Raw genomic sequence first — 12,514 nt, forward strand, 5'->3', positions numbered from 1 at the left:
CGGAGGGGCGGGGCCTGCAGCTCTGGTTCAGGCGGGGTGGGCGGTGCTCCGTGGGAAGGGGCGGGGCGGGGCGGGAAGGGGCGGGGCGTTACCCTGGCTGGGTGCCTGGGCAGCGTGTAGTAGGGAGGCCGCTGTGAAAGGTGAGGCAGGCCCTCTGGTCACTCACAGGTGACCAGTTGACTTAAGTAAATATCATCGCTACCTTTTATGTCCCCACCAACACGCTGCAGTTCTTAGTTTGCGCACTCCTTGTGGAGTCTGCTGGGGGAGGGTCCCCCCAGAATGGAGAAGTAGCGGTTCTTGGAAAGGAAGGAAGAGCTACGTGGTTGGAATGGCCTGGCCCAGAGATTTTTAAGATACAGACATCCATTCTGAGTGAGGATGGCGGCTCACATACAGTCGTCTAAGTCCGCCTCCTGGAACGGTTCTGGAGCCACAAGAGGTGCCTCAGAAAAATAGAATTCAAGGAGGGTAGTGAGGGGGAGGGGGATTTCTGAAAAGAAGGGGGATTAGGTGAAAGCTGCTTGAGAAGCAGGTAGATCGCTAGATTTTTTCCCCTCCAGCTTGTGTCTGTAGGCAGCCGCCCCTTCCCACCTAGGCTGAAGTTTTGAGGTTTAATTCTCTGAAGAGAGTAAAATCTCTAGGAAGTGTTTGGGAGCTATACCTAAATAGGGAGATAAGGGACTGTGTGCCTGGATCCAAGATACTGACATCGGGGATCTCCACAAACTATACACCAGATGGCTCCATACTGAAAATCAAAGTCAAGAGAGGGACCCACTCACTCAGCGCTCCCTCCCTCTTCACTTCTTATCTTTTTAAGTCATGGACAGCAAACAAGAAAACATAATGATACAAAGGGAAGAAGCCTAACCAACAGAAAGAGGGATGAAACAGACACTGCAGGGTGAACACTTTTTAAAATTCCCAGTAATGTTCCTGGGAGGTTAAGAGAATATGTAGGTAAGGGGTGGTGGGTAATTTGAGTTTGGGGAATTAGAAGGTAGCAAAAGTGAGGGGGAAGAGCTCACAGAAGATGAGGAAAATAGAGCAAATGCCCCTCAAAGAGAAAGATAAGAAAATTGGAAGAGCAGTGCAGAGAGGAAGAAATAAATTAATTCAATAAAAACTTTCAGGACTCAAGGACATGAGTTTTCAGAATGAAAGAGCAAAGAGCAGATCCTAAGAGTTTCCAGAGAGGAGAAAAAGTCACGTAGGATAGAGAATCAGGATGTCATCAGATTTCTCAATAGCAACACCTGAAGCTCAGACAATAAAACAATCATTTGAAATTCTAAAAGAATATGATTCCACTTGAAATTCTGCCAAATTATCAATCAAGTGGGAAAGTCATGCAAACTTTCAAAGTATAACCTATTATACACTCTTTCCCAAGAAATTACTATAGAACGTGTTTCACCAAAACGAAGAAAGAGGACTAAAGGGGATACAGGAAAAGGAGATCTAAAATAGAAACGAGAAGATGTAAATAGCCACCAACCTCCCCCTCCCCCGAAAGATGGCGAATCCCATAGTAACTGCTGAGCATCACAGAGCGTAGGTTCAGATTGGATCCTGCTGCAGAATTTGTAAATGAAATGCACAGCTACTCATCAGCAGTCATCTTCTCTCCAGAGTAAACAGATAGTCAAGATGTAAGTCAGTGGAAACATCTTTTTATTAATGAGATACACAATAATGGTAGTGTAGGGCTGAGACTGATTGATAAACTCAATAAAGTAGTATATTCTTAATATGAATGGTTTCACTGAATCTAGTTATCTTTTAACCAACAAGGAAAGAGCCTTCTGATTCCCATAGTTTCAGACTATTCTGTAATGCAGAAGAAAATACATACCTACCTATGTGAGGGGTTCCCAAGACCTCCCACATTCACTAATTCACTAGAAGAAATCACAGGACTCAGCTAAGATGTATTACAGCAGAAGGATACAAAGCACCATCAGCAAAAGGAAAAGGTGAGTGGGGTGAAGGATGGAGGAAACAGGCGCCAGCTTCCAAGAGGTCTCTCCCCATGGAGTAACGTAGGACGTGCCTAATTACCCCAGCACCAAATTGTGACAACACGTGTGAAGTGTTGTCCATCATGGAAACTCATCAGACTCAGAAATGGTGGGAACCATCTGAAAGCCAATTCCCCAGGGGCCAGCCAAGGGCCAACCTTGCAAGCAGGCCTTACTAAGGCCTGTCACATTCTCTTTTCTACCTACTACCCAAATGAGGAATTGTTAAATATGTGTATATGCACATTCATATATCACTGTGGGTGCACAAGAAGCTAGTAACAGTGCTTGCCTCTGAGGAGGGGGAAAAGGGAGTACCTGAGGGAAAATGGGGGGAGGGAGACTTGCTTTTCACTGTTTACTCTTTTGTTCCTTTTGAAACTCATATATATGCACCAGCAGAGCAATACTTAAAGCACTGGCACTTTATGATAAGTACCTTTAACTACTTAATTTTTGTTGCTTCTTTAGATGTGAACAGAACAAAATACTCCAACTTGCCTGAAACTGTTTCTTAGAATAAAGAACTCCTCCAAGGGCACACGCAGTTTGGTTTGGAACGTGCAGCTAGAGAAGCTGAACATTCAAAACCTCAAGCAATGTTTTCTGTCGTCCTTAATTGATATGTGGGGGAAAAAGACTTGAATACTTCTAGTAAAATTGCCGTGAAACCTGTGAGTAACCTAGTCATCAATAGTTTTGCAAGTAACGCATTCAGATGGTGAGGGTGCTCAGGCCGTTTCCTGTGGCCCATTGTAATCTTCTAGTTTTCTGAACTCCAGTCTTTCCCTCCTTCAATCCAAGCAATAATCCCGTGGTTTTCAAACTTTAGCCTTGATAAGAATCACCTGCAGGGCCCCAAATGCAGAGTCCTGGGCCCCACCTCAAAGATTCTGATTCACTGGCTCTGTCTGGGCCCATGAATATGAACTTGAAACAAGTGCCCCAGGTGACTGTGGTGCAGGCGGTTTGGTGTATCCTTGGAGAGACACTGCCATAATTAGAGCTTTCATAATCTTCCTAAAGCACAGGGTTAGGGTTTTGTTTACATCCTAACACCTTTTCAAAAATCTCTCCCCATTTAGTACAGCAGAGTTCCCTAGACTTATGGGGGCTCACGGTTTCTTCTGAGGATCGAAAAATGGCTATGAACTCTCTAGAAAAGGGCATATACATATTCAGACAAATTTTATAAACAGTTTTTAAGTTTATCTATGGACTGCTACAGTACTTGATCTTAAGTATAACACTAAGAAGTGAGTATAAGTTTTTAGTGGCATTCATCATATTTATTTTACCGCCACTCCTGCCCCATCTTTCCAAAACCTCCTGAGGTTCAGCTCTTTCCCATTCTCCTTACCAGTTGCTGTCTTGTCACTCCCACTGCTAACATGTAAAAGTGTCACATTTTCCTGAACCAAGAATTAGGATTCTATACAAGTCATGGCACTTGATACACATGACAGAAAACTCTATTTGGCTTGGGTGAAAAGGAGGAATTTATTAGTTTAAGAAACTAAAAGTTCATGTATAAATCTTCAGGACCCAATGACTGATAATATCACTAGTTCTCCGTCTCATTCTCCATTTCTTGCCTCTGCTTTTCTCTGATCTGGCTCCACTCTCAGGGAGGCTTTTCCCTTATAGAAGTGATTGCAACAGCGCCAGGCTCCCCAGCATCTCCAGACTGTCCGCTAAGGTTTGCAGATCTCGGGGCAAGGATGTAAATAATTCCACACATCTGAAGACTAAATATTTTAAAGTTATAACCAAGCCAACAAACTATCCTCTACCTTGAAAGTATTTTGCACTTGAGAGAGCAACTAAACTGGTAAGATAAGTACTTGGATTTCGTTGGAGTGCCTCATATATTTGATGTATCCAGTATCCTCTTTTGATCTGGGGTGATCACTAGAATTAGAGAGGGACTGAGCGCACCTCCTCCTCTCCTTCCCCTGTCCCTTCAGGAATGCTGCGGAGCTCAGCTCTACTGCACATTTGGGGGCAAACCTCCTGCAGTGGGAGCTCTCTGGAGGGGTGGGGTCCAGTGGAAGGGAAGCATGGGAAATAAAATCACAGCTTTCTGCCCTAGCCAGTTTGGCCCAGTGTGCCACACCAGCACAGCCATGGGTGAACATGCAGTTCCCCCGAACTCAGGCCCTTGTTCCCCATATTCAGCCCCACGTTGGGCGCCATATGTGCCGGGCCAGCACAGCCAGGTTTGGTGAGCCTGAGAGGGGGTGGTGAAGGATTAAGAAAAGTCAGACAAGAGAAGAAAGCTGGGGCTGGGTGGGATGCTGCACTCTCTGATGGAGAGACAGCGCCGTGGCCTGCAAGCCGAGTCTTTATTTTATAGCCAGATTCCATAAGGCAAAGTAAGGGCGTGGTCACAACATTCCACAGGTTTTGAATCTACTCAATTACATGCATCTGATCAAACTTTGTTTACTTGCTGCACCTCCCGCAGCCCATATCACTTAGCCACGTGGGACCACAGGTTCGGACCATTAGGTCAAGCTTACAACTATACCTTTTGGCTATAATTGTGCTGGGACTTACACGTGGCTTTGCCACGAGAGGATCATGCCTTCTCATTAGTCCCAGGCTTGAACCTGTCCAAACGCTGTAGCCTCTCTCCACAGCCCAGTGGATAGAGCATCAGCCTGCAGACCAAAGGGTCCCAGGTTTGATTCCAGTCAAGGGCACATACCTTGTTTGTAGGCTCCTCCCCAGCCTGGGCCCTGGTTGGGCCCTGTGTAGGAGTCATACAACCAATCGATATGTTTCTCTCACTTTGATATTTCTCTGTCTTTCCCTCTCTCCTCCATTCTCCCTAAAAATTAATAGAAAAATATCCTTGGGTGAGGATTAACAACAATAACAAAAGAGATCACAGTTTTCTGTTCTGTGCCCTAATCAAATATAGTCAATGGACTCAGAACTATGTTTAAAAGAGGACATATCTTGCCTTAAAAAGAGAGACACCCTGAACCCTAGAAAATTCTAATACTAATGAAAGAACTGCTGGTGTTCTCACTGATTAGAAAAATAAATCATTCATTTTTGCTTCCAGGAAAGAGTACAAACTGTTGAGAAAACTGGATTTTTGCAAAGTCACAGCAGAAAGAAAGTGGAAGAAAATCATTGAAAAGGAGCAAACTTATGGATAACAAATGGGCCCGTCTGTCTGGTTTCTGTAACTTCTTAGCTCTTCTGACTCATTGACATTATAAAAGGCACCTGCCTGAGTCAGAAATTTATTTTGGAGATATTCCCACTCCCTTACTGTTGGAAGGTGTCTGTGAAAAGACAGCAAAGATTTACATCAGAAATAAATAGTCCAGAAGGAAGGGAATGTTCAAAAGTGTGAGATCTCTAGCTAAAGGCCACTCTCAGAACACTGCCTGCTCAGGAAATACACCCACCAGTAATTAATACAAAGATGGATAAGCCCAGTTCCAAAGGAGCAGAGACAGACCAGGAGAGTAAAAGACACACATATCAATGAAATTATCTATAGTAATAAAAGCATAATATGCTAATTAGACCGGATAGCCGAACGACCTTCAGGACGAAGCTGGGGCTGCGAGGGCCAAGCCCTGTGTGTGAATTTTGTGCATTGGGCCTCCAGTACTTTACATAAGTCTGAGCTTTATTTTAATTTCATCATTTAGACATTTTGGGGTTATATTGGCCACATTAAGAACAATAATGCGTCTGCAGTTGCTTGAATCTGTACATGCAAAACCTGTGAATACGGAGGGCTAACTGTACTCAGTGCATTCACAATATCCTGGCTTTGGGGACCTCATTTCTGACTACTTTCCCTGTGGAAGGTCAAACAGACCATTTTCTGAGCAACTCCAGGAGAAAATGCTGGCCAGGAGAAAAACTTTGAACAACTCCTTCCAAACCTCAAGGGGAAGAATATTCTGTGACCTTGAAGCAGAAGTGATAAACTCCAACCTATAAGTTGACAACCATCCAGCAAACCTGACCAACACCAGCAGCCCATTGGTAGCCTGCGAGTCTATTGGTATGTGGGCTCTAGATTTTCTTGCATGAAAGTCACCACAGGCTCTGGGATGGTGAGCTCTGGGATCCTACTGGACTACTGCAGTGGGTTTTCTTTCTTTTATTTTTTTTAATCTTCACCAGCAGTTATGTTTTCACTCATTTTTAGAAAAGGAGAGAGAGAGAGAAATATCGATTGATTGCCTCCTGTACAAGCCCCAAATGGGAATCGAACCACAGCTCAAATATGTGCCCTGACCTGGAATCAACCCCACAACCCATTAGTGTGTAGGATGACATTCCAACCAACTGAGCCACCTGGCCAGGAAAGTGGATCTTCTCTTGATAGCAATCTCGCTGCACAGTCTAGTGTTTTTCCCACCAAGCCTCACCTGGTGTCAGTCATGTGCACAGCACACGCCCCTACATGCTAGTGGTTAGTCCACACCCTTCTTTCGCTGTCAAGAGACCTGATGAAATGCAAGTGTGTGGGAACAACAAGAGGAAAAAGTGCGAATTTGCTCTAAATAACATTTAAAAAGGAAATTCATTCACAAGCATTCATACTTTATTGTAACTGATTTCTTGCCATGTAGCCGTGAATGGAAACCACTGGTTTGGTCCATGGGATTGGGTTTTTGCTCATATACTGTGAGGACTGGGGTCTGCCCATGAGTCTTGGGTCCTGACCACCTCCATCGGCCTTGCCAACTGCTTCCCCTGGGGGGAGGGACCCTTTGCCCTGTGTTTCCAACTAGAGATTGACATCCTGTTTTATTGGGGCACATTGATAATGCTCTTTCAATGTGTTGTTACACAAGTTGCCGAATTCTCCTTTTGCCTTTGTTACTTCCAACGGGGTCTCCGTCATTTACACACTGGACCAAACATAACTTTGCTACCATGGGACTGAGCATGCTAGTTATGGCCCTGGAGGACCAGTCTAGCAGCTGGGATGGTAACCCCATATCCGGTCAAGTCCACAACTATCTCCCTCAAAAGAAGAATATTTTGAAGCCAATAAAAATTACATGAAATTCTATTTTAGTTATCTAAAATTTCATACTAACACAATAATTTTCATTCACTCATATACTATTATGACGGCTTTCCTGCTCGAATGGCAGAGTTGAATAATGGTGACAGGAGCCGTATGTGATGCTTTCATTGCTTTGTACTGCTGCTCAGCTGTAACTGTGGACTGCAAATCGCAGTGATAATTTGCCAATGTTTTGGTGCCACAGGTTTCACCCTACAGTGACATTTTAAAATTATTTTTACGACCTGTGCTTAGCCATCATGACCAAACAAGAAGAGAAAAGTGGATTTTTCATATTGTACTCTTGAGGCACAGTGGAATTTGGTTACCAAGTTTCATATCAAAGCCTGGTTTTATTATGCGATGACACTGTGGCTGTGTTGAAAGAACACAACGTATGTTGTCATTATTAGATAAGCACTCATCACAGTATTTCCAACTCATGGGAAGCAGTGGTCTGAAAAATTAGAAAACTTAAAATGGATATCCTATGGTATCAGAATTTCTTCATAAAAACAAAAAATGAAAATGAGGCTGCAACCAAACTAAGTTTTCAAGAATTTCATTTGTTAGCCAGGCAAGGAAAGCTGTTTACCGATGGTGAGTTCAAGACTTTAATCTCTGCAGCTGAAAAAATGAACCTGCTTAAGGCTATTAGCTTTTTGGTAAGAACAAGTTATTCTAAGAACTGAGAACATTGGGAGCAACATCAGTCGTCAATTTAAAAAAACCAAGGAAAGTGTAGCAGTCCGGACCACAGAAATCAGACCTGGGGCTCTAAGTTCTGTTGTTTTATCACTTACTAGCTATGTGACTTTGGATTCATCACAACATCTGAAGTCTGTTACCAGCTCTAAAATCAGTTAATAATCTCTCAGAGTTATTGGATCAAAAGGAAATGTTCTATGCACTGTAAAATATTTTAGTAACTGTGTGAAACTACCATTGAAACATTTTAAAACTTTGTATTATGAAAAGGTTAGAGAAGGTAAAGGAGTCTTAAATACATTCCTTATAAAAATTAAGAATATTTGAAGCCTTTAATAATCAAGTAATAAATCCCTTGCACAGAGTACTATGTTTACTGTTGTTGTTTTTCTTTTGTTTTGTTTTTTAAATAAGTCGCTGAATGGATGAAATATCAGGCATCAACTACAACGTGTTAACGCTGTCATTGGTCACCAAGTAGCTGTTTTCTCTCCCAGTGTTGTTTGTAGTTAGGTTGGGCCCACAGGCCCACGTTCTTAGTGAAGCAATGAAGGTGGAAACCATGTCTCTTCAGGTGAGGGTCTGACATCCAATGCCATGTGCCTGCTGGTTCTTCCCCCACTTTGACGATGTTGGGGTCACGTGTTCCAGGTGTCATAAGGATGGTGGAAGACTTCCCAATCCATATTGAACATTTCATGAACAAGAATTAAATTTTTATAGAGTCACACCAATTTTGTGTTTTTTATTTGTACCATGGCCTAATCTATCCTAAAACTCTGTGGAGGAAACCAAGCTACATAGGGTTGGAAATATACTCCAAAAGGTCCTACTCTCCTGAGAAAAGTTAGGGTTTTAACCTGAAATTTATAGCCTGTTTATGCTAATAAAGTGATTTGCTATTTGTTTCATTAGCATTTTATATTTCTCATCAACAAATATTATTTCCTATGTGTTAAGCATCATACTGGGTATAACTATTTCTGAACATAAAATATATGAAAGTTGCAGATTTTTATGTATCACTGGCATTACAATGACTCCTAAGACCTCAGAATTAGTTATTTGTAAATCTGAAAAAAATTTTTTAAATCTTAACCAGCCAGGTAGAAGTTTTTATATAAATCAAGCAATTTTTTTTAATATATTTTATTGATTTTTTACAGAGAGGAAGGGAGAGGGATAGAGAGTTAGAAACATCGATGAGAGAGGAACATCGATCAGCTGCCTCCTGCACATTCCCTACTGGGGATGTGCCTGCAACCAAGGTACACGCCCTTGACCGGAATCAAACCTGGGACCTTTCAGTCCGCAGGCCGACGCTCTATCCACTGAGCCAAACCGGTTTCGGCAAATCAAGCAATTTTTTATTTTTTTGTAGAGAATTTTGTTTATTTTCACCAAACTGATGACATGCCAGGGACCAAGATTGTCAAAACTTCTGAAAACAAACATTTTATCAACAGTCCACTCCATTTTTACAACTAGCCTGAAAAAACACTGTATTTAGAAAATGACTAGAATAACCTATTTCATTATCCTTATCTACATGGCCCAAACCTTTATAAGTACTTTGTCTATTAGATAACAAAACATGTTTTTGTGGACCGAAAATCTTACACTGCTTTGCAGGTCAAAATTTTGTTGAAAAAGCAAAACAAAACAATAACATATCAATTCCGTAGTACTTCCCATAGGAAATAATGCCAAGACTAACTGGAATGGAAGCCTAGCCAGATCCCTGTTATATAAGTCCTGGAGCAGAACAATCAGTCCACGTTTTATTAACAGACAATGTCTGAAGGGCATTTATCATTGTTCTTACAACTTCGGTTTCTATAGCTAGTCTTCCACTCAACTCCCAGATTCTCAGTGGCAGGGAGTGTGCTTAGCTGTCTGCCGATCCCCACAGACTGGGATGTAGAAATAGGTCCTGACATAAGCAGGTACTTCATAAATGCTTATCATGAGATCAACAAAAAAACTAAAGACAAACACCTGGAAAAGTGTATATACTAGGCTTCCATGACCCATCCTTATTTTAAATCCAATCTAGAAGAGCGAGCATGATTTACATTGAGCAACATACTTAGATTTTTCAACGGGGCACCCACACAAGGGGCCTGCTAGCTCACAGGGCTTGGGGAGTCCACGCTGCAAAACCTCTCCTGCTCCACCCACCAGGGGAGGCCATGACTGGATTCCAGGGCACTTCTTCTCACCATGCACCATGGAATACAGTTCCCCACAAAAACCAAGCTTACCAACAAGTCCAGTAAGGTAGACAACATGGGACTCTAAGTAACTATAGTATTTTAGCAATATTACAAGGAAAATAATTTGCTATGTACTATTATATAAATGTAAACATTTAATACATTGCTTCTACAAGAAAATATTTAAGTTAAATTTTAATCTTGAGTTTTCTGGCATGGTTCTTCTGTTAAATTTCTCATAAATTGAAGATACAAAAATTTAAGAGTAGGAAATAAAGTTTTTCTTTTAAATTTTCTTTGACACTTTTATGCTTTAAAAATTCAAAATGGATATGCTATATAAAAAACTTCAGGCGCAAAATATTTCAGGTTTACATATTGGTAAACAAGAAAACATTTCATGCTGAAGTATACTGTAGAACCATTGTCCAGTCATGGTGAACCTCAGACTGCATGCAGCTGTATTATTACTATATTGCAAATACTTAGAAAAGGAAGGAAAATAAAATCCTACGAGTTTTATGTGTGGAGTCAGTTTTCCAATATGGCAGCCACTTCCACATCCTGGGAAGTTTAGTGTGACTGGGAATCATTCTGGAGTTGGAATGTGGAGTACAGCAAAATTAACACTATTAAGTAAAACACAACTTCTAACAGATCCATGCTTTTATCCAAGAACCTGGCTTTCATTATACCGTTTCTTGCATACCTCAGTTTTTAAGGTAAGTCTTAAGGAATTTTTTTTCCCAATATGAGAACTCAACCAATTTTGAAATGGAAACAAAATAAAAAACAGATGCTGCTTTGTAGCAATCCATTGTCATGGAATGAAATACTCCCTGAAGTAAGAGATTTACTATAAAAATTAGAATGTTTATTTCTGGCAAAGTATATCATGGAAACCCTGGGGTAGGGGGGAATTCTTGACAAATACATCATTGACTAAAAATTTGATTGCTTTTCTTTGATGTCATTATTGCTCAATAGCAAAAGAACTATATCCCAACTATTTTTCCCTTTGGAATATGGTACTGTTTCTGAAATGTATTATTTTCTAGTGTTTTAAATGGTAAAGAAATGACCATGCATCGAGCTAAAGGGAGTGACTAATTTACTTTTGTTCAAGAGCTAGATTTTTTAAAGAATAGTTTATTGACTTTTAGAGAGAAGGAAGAGTAAGAAACATTGATGACAAAGAACCATCTACCATCTGCCTCTTGCACACCCCCTACTGGGCATCGAGCCCACAACTTGGGCCTGTGCCCTGACCAGGGATAGAACTGGCATGGGAAGACACCCAACCAACTGAGCCACACCAGCCAAGGCAAGAGCTAGATTTTTTGAGACTGTAAGTATGTGGTTACTTTCTCATAAGTAGTTACATAAATCATGTAAGATACTCGATGTTATTCTATTAACCCAGAAAAAATGGCTGCTGTGACACAATTCCAAAGAGTTGTGAATATATATATACAATATATAGTGAACGAATGACAAAAATACTTTGTGTTTTAAACATGACAAATTTAAATGGAACAGCCATACAGGGTGAGTACATGTAAGTGTTTGAACTGCTAGAAATGGGCCTAAACTATAATATCTAGCAAGGATGGGATCTGTGCAGGCTTCTATGTACAGACAAATAAGGTTAGGCACTTAAACTTTTGATGAGAATCCTGGAAAGAGCCTAGGTCTGCATGTATTATTATTACTACTATCAATAATAATATATATGAAGAAACATGCAATCAGTTCTGAAAATGACAGGACACTAGTCTGTCCAGAAAACATCTGGATTATAACACTGGTCTGTCCAGAAAACATCTGGATTATAAAATCTTATGTTTGTACATTGTCAGAATTCCTTAACATTAGTGGCATCATTGAAAAATTATTGACAACCATACAAAGCCTTAGCTGGTACAGCTGGTGTAGTCCTGTACCCATCTAGTAAAGAAAATATCAGCAGCCAAGCATCTTAAATATCTTAACATCTCCTATTATCCAAATATCTGGAGCCAATAGTCTTAAATTGCTTTATTCAAAGGTACTTTTGTTGTCTTGTCTCTATTACTCTATAATCAATACTTCTTTGTATATTAGTAATGTTTATCTAAAGAACGAGCTTCATGGAATACCTTTTAAGTATTTATTGCTCTAATGAGTTCAAAAAATTCTTAAGCGTAATGTGGCAATGGCTCTAATACACTTGTAAACAAAATCCCACTAATAAAAATTTTATTGGCATGAAATACTATAATTATGGGTGTGTAAAACTTTTCGATCTTAAAGCCTCTTAACATAATCATGTATATCTATGTACAAAACATACATAAATTTCACTTTATTTAAAACATGAAAGAGTAAATTTCAAATCACACTAAACATAATAAATATAGAACTTGCTTTGTTAAAAATCTACAGTATACATTCAAGTAAAGGCTAAACTCTCAATGCCAACTATATATGGGACAAAATTAAACATTTACAACAGTCCATTTACTAAAAGTGCT

This window comes from Myotis lucifugus, unplaced genomic scaffold (assembly GCF_000147115.1).
Source record: "Myotis lucifugus unplaced genomic scaffold, Myoluc2.0 scaffold_25, whole genome shotgun sequence".
In the NCBI taxonomy this organism is placed as follows: Eukaryota; Metazoa; Chordata; class Mammalia; order Chiroptera; family Vespertilionidae; genus Myotis; species Myotis lucifugus.